This window comes from Mytilus trossulus, chromosome 7 (genome assembly GCF_036588685.1).
Source record: "Mytilus trossulus isolate FHL-02 chromosome 7, PNRI_Mtr1.1.1.hap1, whole genome shotgun sequence".
Lineage (NCBI taxonomy): Eukaryota > Metazoa > Mollusca > Bivalvia > Mytilida > Mytilidae > Mytilus > Mytilus trossulus.
Window position 1 is genome coordinate 49779999 of NC_086379.1, and position 11948 is coordinate 49791946.

The following is an 11948-nucleotide window of genomic DNA, read 5'->3' on the forward strand; positions in this document are numbered from 1 at the left end:
TTGCTGTGTTTTATTTTTTACATATAAAAATCTATAATGGCTAAAAATATTATTCATATTATTTCTTTAATAGTGAACTTTATGATATGTTATTATGCTTTAGATCATTGAGCCATTGAGGGACTACGTGTCAAAGTTGTACAGAGGGCAACTCTGCCTTTTCAAGCAGCGACTTTTCGCACGTGTCTTGTGACTTCATTTCATATCTAACCAGTTCGGATTAAGTTATTTTTTTAGTATACACCAATACGAACATCATCGTTTCAACTCTTGTTTCATTCTACAGGTGTAACACCACTAATCCAGGCCCGGCCAGAAAGCACATACCAGAAAGTAGTACATATTTAACACAAAATAGTTCCCACGCATGAGTGTAACTTTTTAAAATATGTAGAATATTTAGATATGTTTGTTATCAAATGAAAGCTGAAGGACTGGTGATCATTGTAGAACACTTTTGGACTTTTAGTTTTGAATATTAAAAAAACTGCATCAAATTTTAAAAAGAGGGTACATTTTGTCTGTTTGTCAGATCTGAAGTACCTGTTTTGGTACATCTAAAGTTCCGGGAACCAGTTCTTTCTTATATGCCATGCAAGGTATGTTGATTTTTTCAGTACAAGACACCATAAAGTGTTGCTTTGAAATGCAATGATTGCCACTTTATTTGAACTTAAAATAAAAGAGGTGTGCCTGCTTGAAACGGAGGAATTTAACATAGAAACAATGGGACCATGAATTAGTGGTGTACTTCCTACAGACTGTGTACCTCAAATGTTATAACTGAAAAAAATATGTCTTCACTGTGAACCCCAGAGCTGAAACATGCACACCTCAGTTTAGCGGGGACAATACTCTGTACCCCCTTTTTTGACATTTTTGGACATTGGATCTTTAACGACACTGTCAGTGGTTCACGGTATTGATTGTCAAAGACATGTCTACTAAGCTAGTGAATGCTGCATTCGAATAGGGACTGCTCGATTCATTCTCGAAAAATTTGCAATCGTCAAAAATAGAAAACACCCTTTTCTATTCAAAAAAGATATTCTACATTATAAGTTGTCGACTTTAAGTTAGTGACGGAACTTAAATAGTTTTAAATATTTAACTTAGTACAAGACTTTTACAAAAGGTTGCCACATATGTAATATGATGGACACATCAACCTTAAAAATTAGGTCCTTTCTATGATGCTTAACCCTTGAACACCTAAGGTATTTTCTAAATTCTTAGCTTTCTTCTACAGTGGTAGATAGTAGTTGAAAGCTAAGTTGATGCTTTAACTTTCTCCCTTTTATAAGTATTACAATGTTACAAACATTCGGGTTCATGTCCAGTGACACATATTACAGTCATATCGGGTTTGGTCATTATACGATGCTGGAAAATTCCCTATTGTCAATTCAATTTCAAATGCATAGATTCTTGTTCAATGAGGATAAGATCTGTGTGTGAAATGTCTGATTTGTACAATGATTGATTTATTCATTATTGGTCTTTAACGCCACTTTTATTATTAGTTGCTATTTTTATGGCGACCAGCTATATAATGGGGAAGAAAGCTGGTGCAACAGACGAAAACTACTGACATTCGGCTGGAAAATCTTTAAACATAGTTTTGGTGTAGTCAATAATTGTCAAACATAGTTTTAGAGTCGGACCAAGCTTCGAACTCTGAAATAAGCAATGAAGCGATAATTTGTACTTATGACAGAAGCTTCTTTCTCACTTGATCCAGTTTTCGTTTGATAGATGGTTTGTTTTTTATCTATCAAATCGAATAGAGCAAGAGCTTTTAAATAGAATTTAAGGAAAAAAAGAACAGTAGCCGTGTGCATAGTTCGTTTGAATACATTTTTGTCGTTGAGATGCTTTCTCGTTGAGTGAGAAAAAAACTCGCATATATATCTGGCTTCCATTCAAACCAAACACATTCTTTTGGTTATTCATGTTGCTAGGTTGCTGTCTCATTGACGTTTACCCCATATTTTATATTGATGCACAATACACAAACATATATATGTATATATATATATTAAAACTTGAAGTTAAGGTGTTATGTTATGCATAAGTAAGTGAGAGAGAAAAAAGCAAAAGAGAGACTCAAACAACTAAATAGAGAAATATGTTTAAGAATGACCTTTTTGGTCGCTCGTAATCGGTTGTCTATGAATATAGTTCCTGTCATTTTTGATGTAGGTAAACTATTTTTGCTGTGTTTTATTTTTTACATATAAAAATCTATAATGGCTAAAAATATTATTCATATTATTTCTTTAATAGTGAACTTTATGATATGTTATTATGCTTTAGATCATTGAGCCATTGAGGGACTACGTGTCAAAGTTGTACAGAGGGCAACTCTGCCTTTTCAAGCAGCGACTTTTCGCACGTGTCTTGTGACTTCATTTCATATCTAACCAGTTCGGATTAAGTTATTTTTTTAGTATACACCAAGACGAACATCATCGTTTCAACTCTTGTTTCATTCTACAGGTGTAACACCACTAATCCAGGCCCGGCCAGAAAGCACATACCAGAAAGTAGTACATATTTAACACAAAATAGTTCCCACGCATGAGTGTAACTTTTTAAAATATGTAGAATATTTAGATATGTTTGTTATCAAATGAAAGCTGAAGGACTGGTGATCATTGTAGAACACTTTTGGACTTTTAGTTTTGAATATTAAAAAAACTGCATCAAATTTTAAAAAGAGGGTACATTTTGTCTGTTTGTCAGATCTGAAGTACCTGTTTTGGTACATCTAAAGTTCCGGGAACCAGTTCTTTCTTATATGCCATGCAAGGTATGTTGATTTTTTCAGTACAAGACACCATAAAGTGTTGCTTTGAAATGCAATGATTGCCACTTTATTTGAACTTAAAATAAAAGAGGTGTGCCTGCTTGAAACGGAGGAATTTAACATAGAAACAATGGGACCATGAATTAGTGGTGTACTTCCTACAGACTGTGTACCTCAAATGTTATAACTGAAAAAAATATGTCTTCACTGTGAACCCCAGAGCTGAAACATGCACACCTCAGTTTAGCGGGGACAATACTCTGTACCCCCTTTTTTGACATTTTTGGACATTGGATCTTTAACGACACTGTCAGTGGTTCACGGTATTGATTGTCAAAGACATGTCTACTAAGCTAGTGAATGCTGCATTCGAATAGGGACTGCTCGATTCATTCTCGAAAAATTTGCAATCGTCAAAAATAGAAAACACCCTTTTCTATTCAAAAAAGATATTCTACATTATAAGTTGTCGACTTTAAGTTAGTGACGGAACTTAAATAGTTTTAAATATTTAACTTAGTACAAGACTTTTACAAAAGGTTGCCACATATGTAATATGATGGACACATCAACCTTAAAAATTAGGTCCTTTCTATGATGCTTAACCCTTGAACACCTAAGGTATTTTCTAAATTCTTAGCTTTCTTCTACAGTGGTAGATAGTAGTTGAAAGCTAAGTTGATGCTTTAACTTTCTCCCTTTTATAAGTATTACAATGTTACAAACATTCGGGTTCATGTCCAGTGACACATATTACAGTCATATCGGGTTTGGTCATTATACGATGCTGGAAAATTCCCTATTGTCAATTCAATTTCAAATGCATAGATTCTTGTTCAATGAGGATAAGATCTGTGTGTGAAATGTCTGATTTGTACAATGATTGATTTATTCATTATTGGTCTTTAACGCCACTTTTATTATTAGTTGCTATTTTTATGGCGACCAGCTATATAATGGGGAAGAAAGCTGGTGCAACAGACGAAAACTACTGACATTCGGCTGGAAAATCTTTAAACATAGTTTTGGTGTAGTCAATAATTGTCAAACATAGTTTTAGAGTCGGACCAAGCTTCGAACTCTGAAATAAGCAATGAAGCGATAATTTGTACTTATGACAGAAGCTTCTTTCTCACTTGATCCAGTTTTCGTTTGATAGATGGTTTGTTTTTTATCTATCAAATCGAATAGAGCAAGAGCTTTTAAATAGAATTTAAGGAAAAAAAGAACAGTAGCCGTGTGCATAGTTCGTTTGAATACATTTTTGTCGTTGAGATGCTTTCTCGTTGAGTGAGAAAAAAACTCGCATATATATCTGGCTTCCATTCAAACCAAACACATTCTTTTGGTTATTCATGTTGCTAGGTTGCTGTCTCATTGACGTTTACCCCATATTTTATATTGATGCACAATACACAAACATATATATGTATATATATATATTAAAACTTGAAGTTAAGGTGTTATGTTATGCATAAGTAAGTGAGAGAGAAAAAAGCAAAAGAGAGACTCAAACAACTAAATAGAGAAATATGTTTAAGAATGACCTTTTTGGTCGCTCGTAATCGGTTGTCTATGAATATAGTTCCTGTCATTTTTGATGTAGGTAAACTATTTTTGCTGTGTTTTATTTTTTACATATAAAAATCTATAATGGCTAAAAATATTATTCATATTATTTCTTTAATAGTGAACTTTATGATATGTTATTATGCTTTAGATCATTGAGCCATTGAGGGACTACGTGTCAAAGTTGTACAGAGGGCAACTCTGCCTTTTCAAGCAGCGACTTTTCGCACGTGTCTTGTGACTTCATTTCATATCTAACCAGTTCGGATTAAGTTATTTTTTTAGTATACACCAAGACGAACATCATCGTTTCAACTCTTGTTTCATTCTACAGGTGTAACACCACTAATCCAGGCCCGGCCAGAAAGCACATACCAGAAAGTAGTACATATTTAACACAAAATAGTTCCCACGCATGAGTGTAACTTTTTAAAATATGTAGAATATTTAGATATGTTTGTTATCAAATGAAAGCTGAAGGACTGGTGATCATTGTAGAACACTTTTGGACTTTTAGTTTTGAATATTAAAAAAACTGCATCAAATTTTAAAAAGAGGGTACATTTTGTCTGTTTGTCAGATCTGAAGTACCTGTTTTGGTACATCTAAAGTTCCGGGAACCAGTTCTTTCTTATATGCCATGCAAGGTATGTTGATTTTTTCAGTACAAGACACCATAAAGTGTTGCTTTGAAATGCAATGATTGCCACTTTATTTGAACTTAAAATAAAAGAGGTGTGCCTGCTTGAAACGGAGGAATTTAACATAGAAACAATGGGACCATGAATTAGTGGTGTACTTCCTACAGACTGTGTACCTCAAATGTTATAACTGAAAAAAATATGTCTTCACTGTGAACCCCAGAGCTGAAACATGCACACCTCAGTTTAGCGGGGACAATACTCTGTACCCCCTTTTTTGACATTTTTGGACATTGGATCTTTAACGACACTGTCAGTGGTTCACGGTATTGATTGTCAAAGACATGTCTACTAAGCTAGTGAATGCTGCATTCGAATAGGGACTGCTCGATTCATTCTCGAAAAATTTGCAATCGTCAAAAATAGAAAACACCCTTTTCTATTCAAAAAAGATATTCTACATTATAAGTTGTCGACTTTAAGTTAGTGACGGAACTTAAATAGTTTTAAATATTTAACTTAGTACAAGACTTATACAAAAGGTTGCCACATATGTAATATGATGGACACATCAACCTTAAAAATTAGGTCCTTTCTATGATGCTTAACCCTTGAACACCTAAGGTATTTTCTAAATTCTTAGCTTTCTTCTACAGTGGTAGATAGTAGTTGAAAGCTAAGTTGATGCTTTAACTTTCTCCCTTTTATAAGTATTACAATGTTACAAACATTCGGGTTCATGTCCAGTGACACATATTACAGTCATATCGGGTTTGGTCATTATACGATGCTGGAAAATTCCCTATTGTCAATTCAATTTCAAATGCATAGATTCTTGTTCAATGAGGATAAGATCTGTGTGTGAAATGTCTGATTTGTACAATGATTGATTTATTCATTATTGGTCTTTAACGCCACTTTTATTATTAGTTGCTATTTTTATGGCGACCAGCTATATAATGGGGAAGAAAGCTGGTGCAACAGACGAAAACTACTGACATTCGGCTGGAAAATCTTTAAACATAGTTTTGGTGTAGTCAATAATTGTCAAACATAGTTTTAGAGTCGGACCAAGCTTCGAACTCTGAAATAAGCAATGAAGCGATAATTTGTACTTATGACAGAAGCTTCTTTCTCACTTGATCCAGTTTTCGTTTGATAGATGGTTTGTTTTTTATCTATCAAATCGAATAGAGCAAGAGCTTTTAAATAGAATTTAAGGAAAAAAAGAACAGTAGCCGTGTGCATAGTTCGTTTGAATACATTTTTGTCGTTGAGATGCTTTCTCGTTGAGTGAGAAAAAAACTCGCATATATATCTGGCTTCCATTCAAACCAAACACATTCTTTTGGTTATTCATGTTGCTAGGTTGCTGTCTCATTGACGTTTACCCCATATTTTATATTGATGCACAATACACAAACATATATATGTATATATATATATTAAAACTTGAAGTTAAGGTGTTATGTTATGCATAAGTAAGTGAGAGAGAAAAAAGCAAAAGAGAGACTCAAACAACTAAATAGAGAAATATGTTTAAGAATGACCTTTTTGGTCGCTCGTAATCGGTTGTCTATGAATATAGTTCCTGTCATTTTTGATGTAGGTAAACTATTTTTGCTGTGTTTTATTTTTTACATATAAAAATCTATAATGGCTAAAAATATTATTCATATTATTTCTTTAATAGTGAACTTTATGATATGTTATTATGCTTTAGATCATTGAGCCATTGAGGGACTACGTGTCAAAGTTGTACAGAGGGCAACTCTGCCTTTTCAAGCAGCGACTTTTCGCACGTGTCTTGTGACTTCATTTCATATCTAACCAGTTCGGATTAAGTTATTTTTTTAGTATACACCAAGACGAACATCATCGTTTCAACTCTTGTTTCATTCTACAGGTGTAACACCACTAATCCAGGCCCGGCCAGAAAGCACATACCAGAAAGTAGTACATATTTAACACAAAATAGTTCCCACGCATGAGTGTAACTTTTTAAAATATGTAGAATATTTAGATATGTTTGTTATCAAATGAAAGCTGAAGGACTGGTGATCATTGTAGAACACTTTTGGACTTTTAGTTTTGAATATTAAAAAAACTGCATCAAATTTTAAAAAGAGGGTACATTTTGTCTGTTTGTCAGATCTGAAGTACCTGTTTTGGTACATCTAAAGTTCCGGGAACCAGTTCTTTCTTATATGCCATGCAAGGTATGTTGATTTTTTCAGTACAAGACACCATAAAGTGTTGCTTTGAAATGCAATGATTGCCACTTTATTTGAACTTAAAATAAAAGAGGTGTGCCTGCTTGAAACGGAGGAATTTAACATAGAAACAATGGGACCATGAATTAGTGGTGTACTTCCTACAGACTGTGTACCTCAAATGTTATAACTGAAAAAAATATGTCTTCACTGTGAACCCCAGAGCTGAAACATGCACACCTCAGTTTAGCGGGGACAATACTCTGTACCCCCTTTTTTGACATTTTTGGACATTGGATCTTTAACGACACTGTCAGTGGTTCACGGTATTGATTGTCAAAGACATGTCTACTAAGCTAGTGAATGCTGCATTCGAATAGGGACTGCTCGATTCATTCTCGAAAAATTTGCAATCGTCAAAAATAGAAAACACCCTTTTCTATTCAAAAAAGATATTCTACATTATAAGTTGTCGACTTTAAGTTAGTGACGGAACTTAAATAGTTTTAAATATTTAACTTAGTACAAGACTTTTACAAAAGGTTGCCACATATGTAATATGATGGACACATCAACCTTAAAAATTAGGTCCTTTCTATGATGCTTAACCCTTGAACACCTAAGGTATTTTCTAAATTCTTAGCTTTCTTCTACAGTGGTAGATAGTAGTTGAAAGCTAAGTTGATGCTTTAACTTTCTCCCTTTTATAAGTATTACAATGTTACAAACATTCGGGTTCATGTCCAGTGACACATATTACAGTCATATCGGGTTTGGTCATTATACGATGCTGGAAAATTCCCTATTGTCAATTCAATTTCAAATGCATAGATTCTTGTTCAATGAGGATAAGATCTGTGTGTGAAATGTCTGATTTGTACAATGATTGATTTATTCATTATTGGTCTTTAACGCCACTTTTATTATTAGTTGCTATTTTTATGGCGACCAGCTATATAATGGGGAAGAAAGCTGGTGCAACAGACGAAAACTACTGACATTCGGCTGGAAAATCTTTAAACATAGTTTTGGTGTAGTCAATAATTGTCAAACATAGTTTTAGAGTCGGACCAAGCTTCGAACTCTGAAATAAGCAATGAAGCGATAATTTGTACTTATGACAGAAGCTTCTTTCTCACTTGATCCAGTTTTCGTTTGATAGATGGTTTGTTTTTTATCTATCAAATCGAATAGAGCAAGAGCTTTTAAATAGAATTTAAGGAAAAAAAGAACAGTAGCCGTGTGCATAGTTCGTTTGAATACATTTTTGTCGTTGAGATGCTTTCTCGTTGAGTGAGAAAAAAACTCGCATATATATCTGGCTTCCATTCAAACCAAACACATTCTTTTGGTTATTCATGTTGCTAGGTTGCTGTCTCATTGACGTTTACCCCATATTTTATATTGATGCACAATACACAAACATATATATGTATATATATATATATTAAAACTTGAAGTTAAGGTGTTATGTTATGCATAAGTAAGTGAGAGAGAAAAAAGCAAAAGAGAGACTCAAACAACTAAATAGAGAAATATGTTTAAGAATGACCTTTTTGGTCGCTCGTAATCGGTTGTCTATGAATATAGTTCCTGTCATTTTTGATGTAGGTAAACTATTTTTGCTGTGTTTTATTTTTTACATATAAAAATCTATAATGGCTAAAAATATTATTCATATTATTTCTTTAATAGTGAACTTTATGATATGTTATTATGCTTTAGATCATTGAGCCATTGAGGGACTACGTGTCAAAGTTGTACAGAGGGCAACTCTGCCTTTTCAAGCAGCGACTTTTCGCACGTGTCTTGTGACTTCATTTCATATCTAACCAGTTCGGATTAAGTTATTTTTTTAGTATACACCAAGACGAACATCATCGTTTCAACTCTTGTTTCATTCTACAGGTGTAACACCACTAATCCAGGCCCGGCCAGAAAGCACATACCAGAAAGTAGTACATATTTAACACAAAATAGTTCCCACGCATGAGTGTAACTTTTTAAAATATGTAGAATATTTAGATATGTTTGTTATCAAATGAAAGCTGAAGGACTGGTGATCATTGTAGAACACTTTTGGACTTTTAGTTTTGAATATTAAAAAAACTGCATCAAATTTTAAAAAGAGGGTACATTTTGTCTGTTTGTCAGATCTGAAGTACCTGTTTTGGTACATCTAAAGTTCCGGGAACCAGTTCTTTCTTATATGCCATGCAAGGTATGTTGATTTTTTCAGTACAAGACACCATAAAGTGTTGCTTTGAAATGCAATGATTGCCACTTTATTTGAACTTAAAATAAAAGAGGTGTGCCTGCTTGAAACGGAGGAATTTAACATAGAAACAATGGGACCATGAATTAGTGGTGTACTTCCTACAGACTGTGTACCTCAAATGTTATAACTGAAAAAAATATGTCTTCACTGTGAACCCCAGAGCTGAAACATGCACACCTCAGTTTAGCGGGGACAATACTCTGTACCCCCTTTTTTGACATTTTTGGACATTGGATCTTTAACGACACTGTCAGTGGTTCACGGTATTGATTGTCAAAGACATGTCTACTAAGCTAGTGAATGCTGCATTCGAATAGGGACTGCTCGATTCATTCTCGAAAAATTTGCAATCGTCAAAAATAGAAAATACCCTTTTCTATTCAAAAAAGATATTCTACATTATAAGTTGTCGACTTTAAGTTAGTGACGGAACTTAAATAGTTTTAAATATTTAACTTAGTACAAGACTTTTACAAAAGGTTGCCACATATGTAATATGATGGACACATCAACCTTAAAAATTAGGTCCTTTCTATGATGCTTAACCCTTGAACACCTAAGGTATTTTCTAAATTCTTAGCTTTCTTCTACAGTGGTAGATAGTAGTTGAAAGCTAAGTTGATGCTTTAACTTTCTCCCTTTTATAAGTATTACAATGTTACAAACATTCGGGTTCATGTCCAGTGACACATATTACAGTCATATCGGGTTTGGTCATTATACGATGCTGGAAAATTCCCTATTGTCAATTCAATTTCAAATGCATAGATTCTTGTTCAATGAGGATAAGATCTGTGTGTGAAATGTCTGATTTGTACAATGATTGATTTATTCATTATTGGTCTTTAACGCCACTTTTATTATTAGTTGCTATTTTTATGGCGACCAGCTATATAATGGGGAAGAAAGCTGGTGCAACAGACGAAAACTACTGACATTCGGCTGGAAAATCTTTAAACATAGTTTTGGTGTAGTCAATAATTGTCAAACATAGTTTTAGAGTCGGACCAAGCTTCGAACTCTGAAATAAGCAATGAAGCGATAATTTGTACTTATGACAGAAGCTTCTTTCTCACTTGATCCAGTTTTCGTTTGATAGATGGTTTGTTTTTTATCTATCAAATCGAATAGAGCAAGAGCTTTTAAATAGAATTTAAGGAAAAAAAGAACAGTAGCCGTGTGCATAGTTCGTTTGAATACATTTTTGTCGTTGAGATGCTTTCTCGTTGAGTGAGAAAAAAACTCGCATATATATCTGGCTTCCATTCAAACCAAACACATTCTTTTGGTTATTCATGTTGCTAGGTTGCTGTCTCATTGACGTTTACCCCATATTTTATATTGATGCACAATACACAAACATATATATGTATATATATATATATTAAAACTTGAAGTTAAGGTGTTATGTTATGCATAAGTAAGTGAGAGAGAAAAAAGCAAAAGAGAGACTCAAACAACTAAATAGAGAAATATGTTTAAGAATGACCTTTTTGGTCGCTCGTAATCGGTTGTCTATGAATATAGTTCCTGTCATTTTTGATGTAGGTAAACTATTTTTGCTGTGTTTTATTTTTTACATATAAAAATCTATAATGGCTAAAAATATTATTCATATTATTTCTTTAATAGTGAACTTTATGATATGTTATTATGCTTTAGATCATTGAGCCATTGAGGGACTACGTGTCAAAGTTGTACAGAGGGCAACTCTGCCTTTTCAAGCAGCGACTTTTCGCACGTGTCTTGTGACTTCATTTCATATCTAACCAGTTCGGATTAAGTTATTTTTTTAGTATACACCAAGACGAACATCATCGTTTCAACTCTTGTTTCATTCTACAGGTGTAACACCACTAATCCAGGCCCGGCCAGAAAGCACATACCAGAAAGTAGTACATATTTAACACAAAATAGTTCCCACGCATGAGTGTAACTTTTTAAAATATGTAGAATATTTAGATATGTTTGTTATCAAATGAAAGCTGAAGGACTGGTGATCATTGTAGAACACTTTTGGACTTTTAGTTTTGAATATTAAAAAAACTGCATCAAATTTTAAAAAGAGGGTACATTTTGTCTGTTTGTCAGATCTGAAGTACCTGTTTTGGTACATCTAAAGTTCCGGGAACCAGTTCTTTCTTATATGCCATGCAAGGTATGTTGATTTTTTCAGTACAAGACACCATAAAGTGTTGCTTTGAAATGCAATGATTGCCACTTTATTTGAACTTAAAATAAAAGAGGTGTGCCTGCTTGAAACGGAGGAATTTAACATAGAAACAATGGGACCATGAATTAGTGGTGTACTTCCTACAGACTGTGTACCTCAAATGTTATAACTGAAAAAAATATGTCTTCACTGTGAACCCCAGAGCTGAAACATGCACACCTCAGTTTAGCGGGGACAATACTCTGTACCCCCTTTTTTGACATTT